This window comes from Patagioenas fasciata, chromosome 24, assembly GCF_037038585.1.
Source record: "Patagioenas fasciata isolate bPatFas1 chromosome 24, bPatFas1.hap1, whole genome shotgun sequence".
Taxonomy (NCBI): domain Eukaryota; kingdom Metazoa; phylum Chordata; class Aves; order Columbiformes; family Columbidae; genus Patagioenas; species Patagioenas fasciata.
In genome coordinates, this window is record NC_092543.1 from 3,338,039 (window position 1) to 3,356,230 (window position 18,192).

The 18,192-nt window shown below is 43.7% G+C and overlaps 1 long non-coding RNA gene across 1 annotated transcript; it reads left to right on the forward strand.

The window, feature by feature from the left end:
- Nucleotides 1-14,008: 14,008 nt before the first annotated feature.
- On the forward strand, nt 14,009-17,502 carry LOC139825555 (uncharacterized). The gene is made up of 2 exons (XR_011735662.1): nt 14,009-15,211; nt 15,962-17,502. It is a non-coding gene; the product is annotated as an uncharacterized lncRNA (long non-coding RNA).
- The last annotated feature ends 690 nt before the right edge of the window (nt 17,503-18,192 follow it).

Genomic DNA, 18,192 nt, shown 5'->3' on the forward strand with positions numbered 1-18,192 from the left:
GGGAGGAAGCAGAAAAAAGGGAGTAAATGTATATGCAGCGCACACCCAGACTGCGCCGCTGACAACACACACACACAATTGATTCCCTGTGGCTCCTGCAGTCTGATCAATTCTGCATTCAGCGCAGAGCCAGAGTGAATTTATTACTGCTCGGAAACTTTCCAGCAGAAAGGGAGATGGAGCCATTATGGCAGCGTTTCAATCAGCCATCTCCTGCAGGGTTTGACTCATCCCTTCCCCTGAAGGTAAGAGGGCACCTGATTTAAGAGCAGCAGGTTCGACGCTGAGGGTCACACGAATGTTACTGGCGTTATGGCATTTCCCAGAGGCGCTGTTTGGGCACGGAGGGCACAGTATACCATGCAAATTTCTGTATTTTGACTGCGAGACACAGCAAAAGGAGAAACAGAAAGGTGAAGTGTCTTAAAACACACTAATGTCACCTCCAACAACCAAACTCTGAGTCCAAGCCATTTATCAATCCATAGGCAATTCCTCCTAGCCAAGGCAAGCGGACCCTTTTCTCGGACACATGGGACAAAGTTACCTTGCAACGCTCTGCATGCTTTGGCATTTACAGCTCTCAGAAACCATCTCCCATTTCCAGTAAGGACAATGTGCCTCCCCTCATTGACACGACTGCGAAATCAACTTCTGTCTGACACTTCCACGTGTGACAGGAGCGCACACACAAAGCCAGAAGGAACCTTCTCCTATGACATGGTCAGGATTTCTAGGGCCCTCGGAAATAGCGGATATTTTTCTATTCCAGAAGAATCTGGGCTCCAGGAAGATTCTCTGGCTCATTTTATACACAACAGTGAGTTCAACATCCATGTTCAATCTCTTTTGCTGTGTGCAAGCAGGAATTACAGTCAATTGAGCCCAGGGGGGACGAAAGAAGAGAGAAGAGTATTCATCTCATCAGTCTCCCTGGAAAGGATGGGCAACAGTAAGGGAATGCTGCTTTCTTAAGCTGGGGGGGGACGGCACATTATGTGATCTTTCAATTTAAATCCAGTTTGTAACTCAATACCTTCCCCAGAATATTTTCCTGCCTCCTTTCAACTGTCTGGGTAGAGGTTATGAACTCCAATGTGATTACTGCTGCAAAAAGGAAGAGGAATACGATGGAGCAAAATGGCAGATGTTAGACAATTAGTTTGTAGCTTAATGACCTTCATGATTAGATTCAGTCTCTGGAAGATGAAGCTTGGATATGGATATAAAGTTGGCTGCTTACCCCTAGCTCTGCTTTCAGCCAAACAAAATCTTGGTACCTACACCCAGGACAATATTGCAAGCCCAGAAGTTTCAAACCTGATCTCCCGTCTCGTTTTCTCACCCCCACAGGCTCTGATGGATTTGCTCTTAGCTGGCAAGGCAGACAGATCAGGCACTTCATGCGAATTCTTTCGCCTCTTGTCTACTCATCCCTCCCGAGGACGCTCTGGGGTCGCCTATAAACCACCTTCTCCCCATCACGATTTTTATCTAGACAAATAAAACCTGTAGCGCTACCCAATCAGAAAGGCAGCGTTTCACACCTTGACTCCTCGTGGGCACAAACGATGACACCGGGTGCCAGACATGGGGACAACCAGTCTGCCCCATTGTCAGTCCTGCTAGACACGCTGGAAACGGAGCCATAAAACAGAGTTGAGCTGCACCCAGTTGCACCAGATCCCGTCCAGCTCCCCCATACAACGTGTGAATTAACCCCAGTTACGCTGGGGTGAATCTGATAGACAGCAAAATTACATTGGGTTGGATCATTCCAAAAAAAAAAGGTCTAATGAAAACGATACCCCTGCAAACAGCTTTGCCAAAGTCCTATTGTCTGTGTGGCTGCAACACTTCCCACCGTGGCCAATTCCACAGACCGCCAGAAGAGGGGGATCACATACAATACTGACCACCACAAGCACTTTTCCTTCAACAGATTTTTAAATTAATTTAATTTTGCCCTTTCCCCCTCCAATTCCCACCGGTGAGGGAAAAAGAGTGAGCAAAAAACGCCTTTCCAAGAATCCCCGCGCCATGAGAACAAAGCTGCAGTCAGCGAGGTGTTAACACACTCATTCATTGTGGTTTTAGTAGCAAAAGTGCGGGTTTCAGTTAAACCACACTAAACCGAAAAAAAATAGTTCCTGAGACAAAGTCATAACGGAACAAAAAGGAATAATAACGGAAAATAATGGGTCTCTGAGCAGCTTTTATGGACCTGATTCAGGTTCCACGCGTAGAGTTGCAATGCAGTAATACAATGCTGACAAACAGAGCCTGGCTGCTGGAAGCTGGTGCAGTAATCAGCCCTATCGATCTTTTCCTTCATTTTTTGGAGAGAAAAGGTGATCCAGGACTCAGAAGGAACTGAGCAGAAACTTTGGTGCTACCTGAAGAGAAGCCCTGGCTTGGCTCGGACCTCACGTGCCCCACAAGCAGCGAACGCCTTAAAATAAACCACTAGAGCTGAAGAGAGACCACAGAATTAAAGGAGAAAGCCTGAATTATGAAGCCATTAGTAGAAAACGAGGAATTCATTGACAGAGAGAGCACTCACTTTACAATGATTCATCGTTTTTTATTTGAAGAGCAAGAACGCCAAGTTTAGCAGATGCTGGAGAGAAGTGGATCGGGTACCCAAATGCTATAGGATGCAACCCAAATCCTACAGGATGCCACACAAATCCCTATCATAGCCTGTATCTTTTTCCCAGTCCCTTCTAGCAGGTCGATGCAATGAACTTGTGGGTCAAATTCTCTACAGATGCAAATCAAAACCAAGGAGAGATGTACGCTGATTTATTCAAGGCGGGGCTTCCCCAAAAACCCTACTAAAGAAATGAAATCTATTTTCACTGGCTTATTTTCCTAGAAGAAAGAAGGCAGCTTCACAAATAACCCCTGGGGAGAAGGAGGATAAAAAGCAAAAGCAAATTGGGCTCCTTATGGTGTTCCCAGCAACCCCAGTACAAACTGGGACCTCAGGCTGGACGGGGCGAACCCCCCGAAACAATCGGATGAGCAAATCTTTGTCAGGAACAAAGGACATCTGCTGAGGAAAACAGGAATTGACTGGGGACAAGGACAAAGCCAGACAGCATCCCATGGCGCCCCAGTCTGCTCCAGCAAGATGCCAGGGTCAACGGCAATGAACGCGCCCCATGAGTCAAGAGGAATCAATAATGCTAAATAACTCGGTGTCTTCTACACGCAGCAAATCAGCACAAATGCGGTTAAAACGGGCTCTGCAGACTGAAATCTGATTGAGGCCCGTCATGTCTGGGCTTCTCGCAGGATGGGAAAATGGCTTTTCAAGCTCGGTCCACGTGGTTTGGATACGAATCCGTCTTTTTCTCGAGACCTAAAAATGGGAGAAGACGCTGGGTTTTTAGAAACACGCACTTATTGCCCACGCAAAGAGGCTGTTTAATAACAAACCCCACTTCCAAACCGCCCCCTCAGCATCAAAGTATATCCCATCTTCTAAATGTGCATTTGTATGTGGAACCTCACGAGAAACAGGTGCCTACCCAAACCATCCATCAATAACCAAATGTTGCAAGCAGAAACCAGGAAAGTCTGAACCTAAAATTAGGCAGGGTCCTCGCTGAAGTCCCTACAATGCCACCACGCTCTGTTGAACTTTGGGTCGGCTCACTTAGCGCCTCTGTGCCTCAGTTTCCCATTTGTAAGACAGGACAGCACCATCCTGCCTCTGCGATACTGTGAGAAGAATACGTTAGTAAAATATATCACAGTAATATAGGTCAGGCGAGAACCTACATTTACATGAGGAGAATGATTATATGGTTTAACCCAATTATTAACAAATCATTTACTCATAGTTAACTACAACTCTAGAAAATATCAAGCTCGGATTAGCTAATATTTCAACAGGTCCTTCTCTTCCTTCACAGCAGATGATTTTGCATCGTCATTGCACAAAATGGCTCGGTTATTTCACCCTCTCATTCTGAATTAGCAGCAGATATCCTATCACCCCAAAGATAACACTGAGAATAAATATCTCCTCCTTACTTTGAGTTCAAACTGGGATTATAACCCAGCAAGCCCAGCTCCTCACTTAACAACTCGTCTGACCACCTGTAATTCAGCACAATGATTCCAGCTCTGTATATTGGAACATAGAAACAACATTGATTTTTCCCTTCATAAATCTCCCAAAGCTGTGGAAGGATTACGTGCCCCTTGGAAACATTATCAAAATCCTAAAAATTATTCTATTTCATACTTTGGGATTTTTTTTTAATTGGATTTTCTTGCTTGCTCCACTTGAGAAAATTATGCACGATATTGAAAAGTTTCATTGTCTGCTTTTTCACACCTTTTCTTGCTAAAGACGCATCTTTCTGTGCACATCGAGCTGCTCAGTCCACCTTGGCAATAATGTGAATATAATGTGAGTTTTTTGCGTAGATGGCACAGCACTGTAGGGAAAACCACAATCCAAACTTCACCAGTGAATTCTAACCATTCCAAAGCAAGAAATGCAGGAAAGGGAGGCAATGCAGGGGAGGCCTTACTCAGCAAGCCACATTTAAGAAACAAAGTGAATAGAAGCAATGTGAATCAGAGAGGAACAAAACAGCACCCCAGCACACATCACCACTTTCCCTGGCGTCTCGCTCCCAATCATCTAAATGGTTCATTTAACCTGCTCCTAAATGCAAATCTTTATGCAAGCAAAAATGACTCATCACTTAAGCGGAAGGATTTTAACCCAAGTCAGCAAATAAGTTAAAGTAACTTAGATAAGGCAGAAAGTCATGAGCAAAGGTGAGCGTACATCAAAGAGCGGCACAGAAAACACATATTAAATATGTTAACGAGCGCCAGAAAGTCATGTCTTGGCCTGGAGGAGCAGAGAGTTCAACAGAGAGGACTGCGGGGAAGATTTCCCGTGTGATTTCCCATTTCCCCGTCGGTTCCGCTCTCCAATATCACAAAGCACGGCCGGCCTTGGGCGTTCCTGCACATTTCTCTACCCCAGGAGCAAGTGAAATCCAGGACTTTCAGGTAGAGAAAGGCAGATGAGCACTTCTCTACACTCCAGACATAACAAAGCACAAAGCATTGCATAGAGGAGAAGGGAAGGAATTAGGAAAGCTAATACCAAAGAGGCTCCAATGCTACTTGGAGCTCTGGAAAGCAGCTGGGTGAAGTATTTCAAGATGAACAGGACTAAGCGCAGGTATTATTGTTATTATTTATTATATAACATCCCGTATTGCTGCATTTTCAATTCACCCACAGCCACCTCCTGCAGCACTTACACTGTCACTCTGTTCTTATGTTGTCCTAGTTTTCTTCTATCTAGGTAAATACAGAGGCCCCATCTCCGAAGCAGCTGAGTACCTATTATATCCTGCTGTTTCTCCCTCGCACTTATCCTATTATGCTATTACAGCTGGTGTAGGGTCGTGTGTTTTCTATTTTGTGACATAATATTGTGGGCCCAATTCCACCGTCACTAATACACTATATAATAAGGGTGAGATGCACAGGAGTGCTGGTAAGAGCACTTCATGTGGCAGGAGTCAGGGCTACAAATGGTTCCACTGCTATCACTCGGCAGGAACCAGGATCTGCTCATTCCCACAGATACTGTTATGCCTTTCATTTATATATAAATTACCACCGTATATATAAAGACAGCACTGACCTAAAATAACAAGCACAGCACATACAGCCACTTAATATGTGCAAATTGAGATAACTTGGATGCATATCAGAATGAATAACCTCTCTCTCTCTGCCTTTTTAGCAGAGGAAAATATTATTTCAGGAGGTTTGTTCTTCCCAGTTCATCCCAACTTCTGAGCCCTGAGCAGCGAAACGGGAAGCGAGTGGTGCCACTGGTATATGGGTCTTTCCCTTCTTCCAGGCTCTTTGTGCAGGGGAATTTTTGTGCCCCTTTGTCCTTAAAATCTCCACTGACACCTTTTTCCTCTTGGGATGAAGTTGTAGTGACCCTTTGGGATGCTCTGCAGTGGTCACTGGGTCGCTTTATTGTGTCATTTTGAAGGGTCTGAGCCTACGTAGACTGGGCACCCAAGGCCAGGCTACATTTCCTCCAGTACACTCTGGATGGAGAATCAAGAAGAGCTCCAAACCAGGTTAAAAAGCACTGAAAAGAGACAGGGTTTAGCAATTTGAAGCTTTCAAGCCGTTTTCAAGCCCCGGTTGGTGTCTCCCTGACGTCAGGTCCCACAGAACAAGAAAGAAACTCCCTGCTGCGTGTTGAGTACCAGAAGTAGCAGCAAAAAAGGGAAAGCCAAAGGTTGCACAACGTGCACCAGGACTGAGCGGAGACGCGGGAGCTGTAGAATTAGCACTCAGTCGCATCCCATGAGCATCCAAGGGTTATCAGTGCCATTGCTGGACATGGAGAAGATACCAAGCAAGACTGGGTGGTAATTTACTAAACTCAGTACCAACAAGGAGTGAAAACCTCCGAAAGTGATGGGAATTACTTGTCGCAAATGAACACCAGGTTCTGAGCTGAAGCGCAGATTATTTTTAAGAACAGAGTAGGTTCCTGAATCTCTTGTGCAAAATGCTGCTCTCAGGGATTCGCCTCTGGTCACGCTCGCATCTCAGCTGCTTCCATTTCAAGCCTTAGCAACGAGAGCAAAGCTCCCGGACCAGGACTAACATCACGGACAAGGAATAATGAGCACGTTTTTATCTTATTTAAAAATATAAAATGATCGCAAAATGGCATAATTATCGATTAGCTGGGCCTCTTTTCAAAACTTTTTTTTATAAGGACTATAATGAGAATATAAATTATATTATAAATATTATGTTGCATCCATGTCTTCTGTTATGGTTATGGTCAACCAAAGAGAGATGCACGTCGACGAACAGCAAATTCTGCTTTTGGGTTCCTTCTCCTTCTCTGACTTTTAAAACAGGCTGCTCTAATCTGTCCCCAGTGCCACTGTAACAGGGAAATAAATCAATAAGGCTAATTCTTAATTCTGAAGAATATGGAAGCTACTGAGGCGGAGGGGACCAGAAGAGCATTAGAAGAAACTGGAAGGAGGGACATTTGTGGTACTCAAGGGCTTTTGCTCAAATCAGCCCCATCCCTGAGCTCAGAGGATTATCTGCACTGAGATCATTCTGTAAACCAAACAAAATCATAAGAAAGCCCTTCGTGATTTCAGTTAAGCGCTAAGTGAATTAACCACCACCTGTCTGGGCGAGACTAACTCAGGGTGTTCGTGTGTCTCTTCCTGCAAATGGTCTTGAGGACTAAACTGAAATGTAGCTCAACTCTCTAGGAAAACTCAATAGGAAATGGATGCTGTTGACCTGACAATGACTTTCCTGGCAGAGCTGAATAACGGGGATGCAAAACACAGTATCAGTTTACTCCTAAGTATTCCAAAGAGTCCAGTGCGGTTTAAAATAACGAGATTATCTCAAGGAGGCGCTTTTGTGTACTGTACCATTTGGTGGCTGATTTCAGCCAGCAGCTTCTTGCTTAGAGGAGTGAAATAACTGTAAATAGGTAGATATAGGATACTGTAGATACAGATACTGTAAATAAGTAGATACGGGATAATCCACACATTAGGAAGATTTTGATCCGAAATCCACTGGAGCTCCCAAAAGACTCCTACTAGCTTGTTGGCTGTTCAATCATCTTCCATGAAGTTCAGCCCTTCTCAGTTAAGACTCTTAAGAGGCAGATACGTATATTTTAGCAAAGACTGCCTGGATTTGACAAGATTTGACTGGTGTAAAAGATGTTAAAGCTCATGTCATTTTATTTTCTGGAAATTAGAGCAATTCCCCTCAGTCACCCCATAAACCAGACTGACCATCTCAGCCTTCCGGGTGAGGCTCCAGCCCAACACTCCTCCAGCATCACGCTGCTGAAATTTTGCCCCAAACGACACAACCCTGTTGAAACATCGTGGCTTAACAAATTGTACCTCGCAGAGCTTTTGAAACTAGTAATTCTTTAGAGCCTCAACTGGAAGGTCAAAGTCAAAGAGCCAACACAGACATAGTTCCTCTGAGATTTGGGCACTCAAGGGACTCGCAATACACATTGACCAACACTTTATACCTTTCTCTGAACACAAGAGACTGGTCTGGGGTATCTCTTGAGCTTTCACTAATTAGGATGACTACAGCGTTGGCCAGAACACACAAGTAATTAAAGCCTGACCTAGAGTTGGGGGACTTGAAGTCTCCATATCTGAGCTAACTCCAAAAGATCTATTACACCTATATCTGCTGCAAGGAGAGACACCTAACAAATATAACGCCACATTAACCTGGCATAATTAGCCTGTGCGGTTTGTTCTCTATACATTAGAGATACCCAGCAAGTGGAGTAGCCAGCTGGTGAATTCAGGGGCCAGATCCAGTTCACAAGGCAGAAAATCTGGTCCCTGGGGAGGCTGGTTGATCAACAGGCCAGACAAACGAGGGTTTCTGTGCGTCAAAGGGCAAGACGCAGGTCAGCGGCGCTTATTAAGCTGCCAGTAAAACAGGACATCCATCAGCCGCATACCAGTGGGTTACACAAACACCTATTTACACAACACGTGCAGTTTTGACGACTTCAACTAGTCCATTCACGTGTGCAGAAGTATCACGGACTAATTGTGTGCGTTGCCGGCCCCCATATGATCCATACATTAAGGGAACGACTAGCATTTGTTGTCTGCTTCAAGTTGTAAGCAGCCCTGCTGCAAATAATCACAGCTTGGTTGATAAAGCACACCGCACTGAAATGACAACGTTCTGGGTAACTAAGGCCCTCATCTTGAGCCGCAACAAGTTGATTTTAAACCTCAGAGCAGGGAAGGTTTGTCACCGCATCCTTGGCTGATCTACTCCTCCGAATGCAGCTTTCTAGACAAGCAGCAGATGGGCAGAAAGATCATTTACTGAGGTTTAGATTTCTCTGTCGCCTTCTGGATGGAGGTTTCCAAATCCGTGGCCTTGGAAACAAAATATTGTCTTAATGACTGAAACTATCAGGCCAATATATGGAACACAAACATTAAAGAACACTCAGTCATCATCACTCAAGGAAGAGGGTGTATCCTACGTGATGTCTTACCTTTCTATACATATTTACTTGCTGAATACTCAAAGCATTATTTTATTAGCTAATGAATCTCCCAGATTTTAACTCATCAACCTATCATGGTTTTCAGTAGAAAACATGGATTACTGAAGAACTCCTGATCAACTCTTGCTTCAAATCAAGGTCTTAGTGTTTATCATGATCTGATACCAAACCCACTGCTAAAAACTGGCAAATCATTTCTCCTTTCACAGTTTCTTCAGGTACAAAGAAGAAAAGCTGTAGCTATATCATAAGGGCAGTTATTACAATGAAGAAATAGTTCACAACCAAAACCAGGCTTTGGTCTGTCTTCCCATCACAAATATCAGATTTATACACCCAAAATCTCCCAGCAAGCTAAATCCAAATGCTTTGCTCCAGAAGCACAGCGCAATCACATTTCAGAAACCTGCTCCTTCCACTGGCCCGGGTTCAAGGGTTTGGATGCTCATCGTTTCCCGGCATCAGGCCACCTGCATCCACCAAAGCACAGGATCATTCAGGGCCTCAGGAGGTCTCCAGTCCAACCTCAGGCTCAAGTCTGAGATCAAACCACATTACTTGGGGTTTTATCCAGCCCCTTGTCCACCCTGTTGCTTCCAGCAAGACATAATCCTCCCCCGGCCATCATCACCACTGCTTGATGTCCAAAACAAGCAAAATCAATGAAATAAATGTGGGAAAAAGAACTATGGTTACAGTAAATATCACTCAGTTCATTTACATATATGCCTGTCTAGCTTATCTATCTACAGCCTTAGAAATACGCTGATATATTAGAAGAATACAATTTCTTGTGGTCAATACTGAAGAAGTAGAGGTTTAGGATGGATTTGCATCTTAAGAAGGTGACGACTTGGCAAAGAGTGGGAGGATTTTTCTCTGCACAGGTGGGAATACGAACCAGGGATGGATATCAAGGTCGAGATCACGAGCAGAATGGAGGGAGATACAACCAGAAACAAAATCTGCGGTAACTTCTGTAAGAAGAACATGACTTGTAAGCAGTTTATTGCTCTCTCAGTATTTAAACCTAACATTGGCACATTCCTGTGGCACTTGGGACCAGACCACGTTTGCCTTCAGTGTCTCTCAGCTGGTTACACCTTCTCTCTAGATTATAGTCTCTTAATCTCAATCGCTTATCATTTTGCCAAGTGATACAAGATGAAGTTGGACAAGACACCAAAAACCTTTGAAGGATGGGAAAACTCTTGGCAGTGCAGAGCTTGAGTTTTGCTTTGATAAATGGTTGAAAAGGCCTCTGAACGTTACAGAAATGACTGCACATCCTGCAGCAACTGAAAAAATACACCAGCACCTAAAAGTGACACGTGCTTTCCATTAGACTTCAGTCCCTCCTTAAACCATGGACAAAAAACGTTGAAAAACCAAAGGAACAAGTGGCAGGTGGAAACACAATCTGTGCATTGCCCTCTCTAAACCTGTAACTCACACCCAGGTTAAGTTCTTCACGATGGTCAAAGTCAGCGTAAAGAAACAAAATAACGTCCACGAAGTTCAGCACATGCACCACATTTCCACACTCCTTTATTACTTCATCAGATAAAGGTCTGTCTCCTTACACCCTCTGTATTCAGAATATTTGCAACAGATATAGTTAGCCACAGATTAGCACTAATTTGCTGAAAACCAATAGAATATTACCCATTAGCAGAATAATTGCCTGGTTTGTCTTTCACTCCACACTTCTCTCCCAGCTTCCCATGGCTAAACGAGCCCCTCCAAGCAGTGGAAGATAACGTGATCTTCCGTGCCTTATTTCAGGTCTGTAACCATCGTGTTTCTACCTGACAACCTGAAATCGCTTTGCTCCCAGTGAATAATGCCTAATTCTATAAAGGAGCATATGGAAAGCAGCAGCATTTCCCCGGAAAGATGCTGCCCACAATGTGCAAAGCCTACCTGGATGCAGAATTCATTTCAACGGCTTGGAATGTAAAATCAAATAGAGCGGGTTGCCTAAGCAGTGATATAAAGTGATATTGTGCGTCTCAGGTGGTAACAAGATACAGATTGGAGTAGAAGAACAGGCCCGCTGATTCACTGCAAAACTTTAGTGACAAAATGGGTGAGCAGGAAGCGCTACTAAGGACTTGGTAGTGAAGCTCCAACCAGGAGGAAATGATACTTGCCTGGAGCTGGAGTCTCTGGGGAAGAGGCAATAGGTGAGATCCCTTCTTGGGTAGGTCTTCCATGGAGCCTTCTGGCCCTGGTTCTTGCCTTCAGAAGAATCCAGGTGACCCTTTCTTGTTCCTGAGCAATTCCCACTCAAGTCATCAAATTACTCCTATAGAGCGGAAAAAGAGAGAGAAATTCACTCCTGTGTAGAGCAGGGTTGTATTTCACCAAAATCCCATAGGGAAACGTTAAACAGGTGTCTGGGCCCTGAGCTGACGTCGTGCAACCTCGCGCTACAGAACGGATGGGGGGAGAGAAAGAAGCTTTGGGTTGGGTTGGTTGGTAGTATTGCAAGCAACAAGTTGCCTTCATAAATAAGGAGACCAAACTAATTTAAAAAGATAAACACAGAGAGAAGTTTTCTCATCTCTGACTGAAACAGTTCTCTCTCTTAACCCCAGGACTGTAATGGTTCTCAAGTCAATCCCCCAAATCACTCTTTTTGCAGCAAAATACAGTTGTGGGACCAAATGTCGCTGCCTTTGCTCCAAAGAAACTTCTTCCTCCCAGGTAGGCCCAGCATTTCAGTCACCACATTCCTACTGACGCTGCAGAATGTCCAGCCATGTCAAATTCCCCCTCGGTTCTTTGGAGGGGATAATATTTCCCTCCCCAGACCTACCTAAAGAAAACACACCAAGTTATTCAAATATTTATTCCTAGATTCTGGAAGGTCAGACTGGTCTCACTTCTACAAGCCTGAGTAACAGCGGAACCTCAGGGTTTACAATCAGCGTGAACTCACTCAATGGGCATCTATCGGAAGTGCAAAATGAGGGGTTTGTGTGTATAAAGCTCTGCAAGATAAACCCACGGTCTCAAAAAGCAAAGGAATGAGGTAGGCCTGACTCTGCACCAGTATCTAGTGGGAGAGCTCGACTTTTACACTGGAATCAGGCAAATCAGGATTAGGCACCGTCTCTCTCAGAGTCGAGCGACCGGAATCGCTCGACACATTTGAATCCTCCTCCGCTTTTTCTTGTTTAATCTCTCGCACATTCCAGGTTTTCCACTCAGCTCCGGTGACAAAAGATTGTCCAAAATGACAGTCGGGATGGAGCGAGCAGAAATGACAACCTGACAAAAGGGAGAGCAAACTTTTAGCGAGGAGAAGCGCGCCTTTCCAAGCAGACCCTGCTCTGCAATGGGAAATATAAGGCAGATGTCGAATGGAAATTAAACATTGTGCTCCCAGGGTGGCCTCGGCTGCATTCAGAGCTTGATTTAAAACAAGGCCAGGGTTCTTTCATCATTTCTTCACAAAAGTTTCAATCCTAAAGATATTCCAAACAGACGCATACTTGACCTAGAGCTTGGCAATGCAAGGCGATATATACATGGAAAGAAGACTAATAGGGAGAACAAAAAGCAAAGCAAGTTGTCTGTAGGATGGACTGAGAGAATCTGTTCAGCAAATCACTTCGATTGCAGCATTATAAGAGTTAAAAGGGAATTCAGGTAAAACATCTTTTCCCATTTCTTTCAAAGTAAATTCGCAACAAACATTTACCACCCGGACCACTAAATATTCTCAAGCAGAACTAAAGCAGGAGCTTAACTATTCAGCAGTCTGAGTATTTCTCTGCGAGCTTCTTAAACCTTGTTTCCATCTGCGAAATCGCTCTGCCTGTTATTATTAGACAGGATAAACCAGCACTAGACGTCTGCAATGACTTAGATATTCAGACCCAAGAAGCACACATTTGAATAGTCTGTAGCGTTTTCCCTTTATAATTTCTGGTTATATAGTAGCTCCGTCAAAACAAAATGAAATTCTCAAATATACTCACTACATGCTCAGTATACTGTACAGTTAGAGTGAGTATAAATGAAAGGGTTGAAAAGGTGCTCATGTCGATAGAAGCAGTTGAAAACCTAAACCAAATTGCATTTGATTCCTTTTATTTTGTTGGCTTTTTAAGGCAAAAAAAAATTACTGGAAGTTAAACGACCAGACTATTTGCAATTTGAATACGTAAATACGTTTGTACTCGTCGTGGAAGGCGTATTTTAGAAAGAATTTCTTGTCTCAAGCAATTTAGCAAAAGCAGTAAAACAACAAACTTTTGAGGCCATGCCTTTGTAACCTCCCTAAAGTTTCGAGCACCGGCCTGTTCACACGAGACAATCAAACACGTATTTAAATGTCAAAGTCCTGGATATGTTATTTTCCCCCATGAAAGGCAGAAATTGTGACAAGATTTTCCTTTGAGATGAGCTGAACAAGCAGCACTTTCTGGCACGAGCAGGACAGTCATTCCCCCTTCGTTTCCAAGATGCAACAACCTGAAACGCAAACCTCATCCTCCACTGGGATATTTCCAAATAAAACCAAGTTGCAAACAGCCTCTCTGGCCTTTTTCGACATCATTTTCAATCGCTTTCAAACATAAAATATAGATGGATGGATGAATGAATAAATGGACAGCTAGAGAAATGCTTTCAGTCATGCTTCCCCCCCCTCCCCACCCTTAATATTGAAAAGCATCAGTATCCGAATAGCAACAGGAAATTTTTACCTTGTGGCTAAATAGCTCACTGTTCACTTTGCAGCTGCCTCTATTTTTTGCTGCCCAAAACACCACCACAAAAGTCTTTCCTAAGAAACCAAGCTTTTTGACATAAGGGCAGCGCCAAACGCAAACCTACAAAGAATTCTTTCCACCCCCACCCCCAATCTCGCCCCGTCCCATCGTTATAATTCCTAATTTTGTGGGATGTATTGCTGGGCTGTTTATCATAACAGTGTGCAATAAAAAGGACGACTAACTCTTGCAATTTTCTCCCTACTCCTCCCCTTGACAGGGGCCACTGATAGGGAAAGAGCCTCGGAAAAGCAGAGCGGTGAAAGGCTAAGAAACAATAGGCAACCGTGGCTTTGACAATGCAGCCCTGAACCCTTTTTGCTCCCGCTGTGACACTCGCATTCAAGAGCAAGGGCGGCTGCCATCATAAGAATGGACAATGGAATACAAGGGAGAGGGGGGAGAGATTAAAAAAAAAAAATAATAAAAAAAAAGGAAATCAGATGAATTCGGAGCTAAGATGGCAGAGCTCTCACCTTTTCCGCCTTTTTTCGAGTAATCTGGATGGAGACGTCCCGCGGAGAAGAGATAAAAAGGGTGTGCTGAACTGGTGGATGGTTCTGAAGACTTCTGCATTTGCAAACGCATTTTAGAACTATTTGTAGGGGTATATATGCTGCATGCCATCTCTCTGTCTCTGTCTCTCTCTCTCTCTCTGTGTCTCTCCCTCTTCTGTTTTATGTCCTGCTATCTCCATCACACACCTCTAATAGTATGAAGACTTTCTGCCCATGTAAGTAAGTGAGAGTGTGTGTTCCTTAATGTTTGAATCAAGACACACGTCTGCATGCATTTCTAATCTAAGGAGCCTATAGCAGTTACTACAACTATCAATTAGTCAGCAATAGCTTGAGATCCCCATGTGTCTGGGTGAACAAAGGTGAGAAACACATGCAAATAGTACAACAGCACCTGGGTCACGTACAGTAACTTAGCTGGCAACAAATAATTGCATCTGTTTCTGCCTTTTGGATGCTCCTCGCTCATTGTTATGTAAAGCTGCAGGTTATTAATGTGAATAGTAACACAATTAGACGTGGCATTGTGTATTTTCATTTGAGCGACGCAATAAAAGGAAATTAAGCTTAACTAGATGGAAATAGATGGGGACTTAAAGGCTGGAAACGAAGAGATTCTCTGATCTGCAGCAGCGCTTCCAGTTTTGATCAATTGTTCCTGAGTTAAAGATGTAAATGATGTAGATGTATTTGGTCATTTCATATCTATTAGATAACAAACCGATTATTCCAGAGGAGACAGAGAGGATGCCTAATTCCCTGAAGTTAAGTCCATAAAGAGGGTAAGCTAAATTTGTTACTATTTTTTTGCTAATTAAGCAAGTGTTACTTTTAAGATCATTTTAAGGGTGGATTTTCAGTTGGTTTAGACTTAAGCCAAAAAAATTAAGAAGAAAGATACGGTACCTTTTACTCTCTCCTTCTTCTTAATCTCAAAAAATGAGCCTTATGTTTAATAACTGAGGCAAAATGCACTGAAAAAGTAATAAAAATGCCCTGAACAATAAGCAATAAAATCAAAAGCTCCAGAATCCAGCAGCGCAAGCAAAGGCAGAGCTGGGCTGCTACCCACGAGCAGACAGCGTTTCAGAGGTGACAACGCGCTCCGTGGACAACGTTATTTACACAGATTTGATAAGAGCCGCCGCGGCTCGACACCGTAATTCAATTTGCAGCAATTACAGCCCAGGTTTCCAAGGGCAGGGAACCCTGAAAACCAAGCGGTTTGACAGAAAGGGTTTGGTGCTGAGGAGTGAGCAGATTTTTGTGATTCCTCATGTAAAATACGCTCCCAGAGCCCTGCAAGAACGCACGCTGCATAACCCCTATCGTTAGCTCTTTCCACTTACATCGGCTTCCATGGGAGGCTAATTAGTGGCACCAAAGGAAAAACATGCTTCCCGGTTTTGGGCTCCAATAAATTGTTGAGTTTATTTAGCTTTAAACCGCGTAAAGTTTAAAATCGTATATATCTTAAATTTCAAACAGCAATGCCTCCTTAAAGAAATAACTCCCTCACCTTTTACGAACAGGCTAGTGGCTCGAAGATTATTGCTAACGGTACAGAAGGTGCTCACAATGAAGCGAGGTTAAAGAAAACCTGCAATAAAACGATATCTCTGCCCGGAGAAGCCCTGAGTGCGTTAAATCAAGCAAATCCCGGGTTTTCAAAGCCCCGGTGCTCAATGGGTGTTTGTGCTGACCCGCCATGCGGTTTCATTTCCAAACTCGGCTGCTGGGAATTGCAGGCGCTATGGAGACGGGAGGTTTCCAAGATGCCAAGCGCGGGGTTGAGCGGAAAGAAAAGCAGAGAGAACCAGCACAACACGGGGAGAAACTCCAGCAGAACAGCCCCGCTCGTCCCTCGGCCACAGGTCTCGCCGGGCAGACAAAAGCTACGACAAAACCAAATAATCTCGCCCTTCGCCGAACAATGAGACCTTAAAATATACGTACGCGGGGGTATTACATGCAGAATAGGCAAGGGGGAGGGGGCGGGGGGATGAGGACAACATTTCCCATCGCTGCGGTTTATTTCTTAGCGTCTGAAAAGGCTGTTTCCCACTTTAATGTGAATTACTCATCTCTTTTATCGGGCCGGTCGGTTGCCTGCAAATGTGCATCTCAGGTGAGAAGGGGCTATTTGTTCGGGAGTTCAAACAGAAAGGAATCGCTCGATACTTATCTGGGCTTGAAAAGCAGTTAAATGGAATAGTAAAGACTGTAATCATTCCCATGTTATCTATCTAATAGTGCTTGGGCACGCAGGTCCGTCAGATGGTTAAACCAGAGAGCTGGATATTTGCTACTGTATTTTATATCCAGTTCTTCCAGCTCCTCGTCTGAGTCCTGACAGCGTCGCTCCTTCAAACACGCCACATTCCGATAAAATAACTCAGCTTGCTTTAAAACAGAGATGAATAGACAGCACTAATCAGATGTAATGTAATCAAAAGCTCGTCTTCATCTAATCTGCCTACTCTGTGTAATCTGGCTATTCTACCATTTGTAATAGGCAGAGCATTGATTCGCATCTCCTATAATGTAATTTCAGCGTTTTATTCTGAAACGAGACAGAAATCTGTGCACTGCAAACTCTCCATCGACTGCGGGAGCGATAACGCGGCGAGCGGAGCTGATCCGCACCTTCCCGTGCCGTTTTAATTGTTCCATTTCGAGCCAAATCTCAGAGCGCGGCACAAATTTTGAGACAGACAAAAGAGCAACAGGAACGGAGCTGCTCAGGACCAACAGTGAAAAATAAACCCCACAAAGCGGTTTGATAAGATCTGCCTTCAGACGCGAGCTGGAAACACATGAAATCTCGTTGGCACACACTGCCAAGACGTTTTGATATTTGCTACAATGCAGTGATTTCCTTAAAAACAACCTTCACCTGGCTTTTCCCCAAAGAAAACGCATCTTATTTTACAGGGTGAGCAGGATTAATGGGCAAATCTAGGTAAATGACAGCGTTGGAAAGAACAAACAAACCCTCTCATACAAACAAATATATTTGAATGTAATAAAAATGTTGACAGCAGTTATGCGATTAAAGCAGTTGGTTTTATCATTTAAGTCCTTACCCTTGGAATCGTTTAAAATTAAGCGAGAAACATCAGCCCCTTGGGTTTTGCAAAGAGATTTAATTTGTAGAAATAGTTGTGGGGTTTTTTTAACGTCGCTATTTTCAACGTTGCGAGATAAAGCTCTTTTTTTCTAATTTTATTTTAAGAATAGACCCCATTTAGGATTTCACATTGTAAATCTCCCTATGTCTGAATGCTGTTACAAGGTTTGACAATGAAGGAATAATTCATGTCAGACAAAAAGAGCCCTTCAATCAGCTTCATGCAGCTTTTCTCCTGCAGGGCTATGCCAAAACGAATGTGGAATCCTGAACTGAACCATCCATCACATTTCCCGAGTCTTTCAATTAATGACACTGCAATCAGATCGATGGCGTGTAATAAGAAAAGAGCTTTGCATTTCTATACCTATTAATTCGCTGAGTAACTCCAGTGGTAAAACGTGACCAGAAAGAGAAAATTTCATCCTCTTATAGTGAGATTTTGGGGGATGTTTAAGCCATTCCTGTCTCACCCCAAGTCCTCAACGCAAAAACCACATTTAAAAGCAACACAGCCTCCCTTGCAGACAGGTGTTTTCTCCTGCTAAGCACGTGGAGCACTGTTTTCTAGGTAGATACTTGAGATTATAAAGAGGAGCCCATTTTTCTTCCAAACTCAACCCCCAGCAGCCT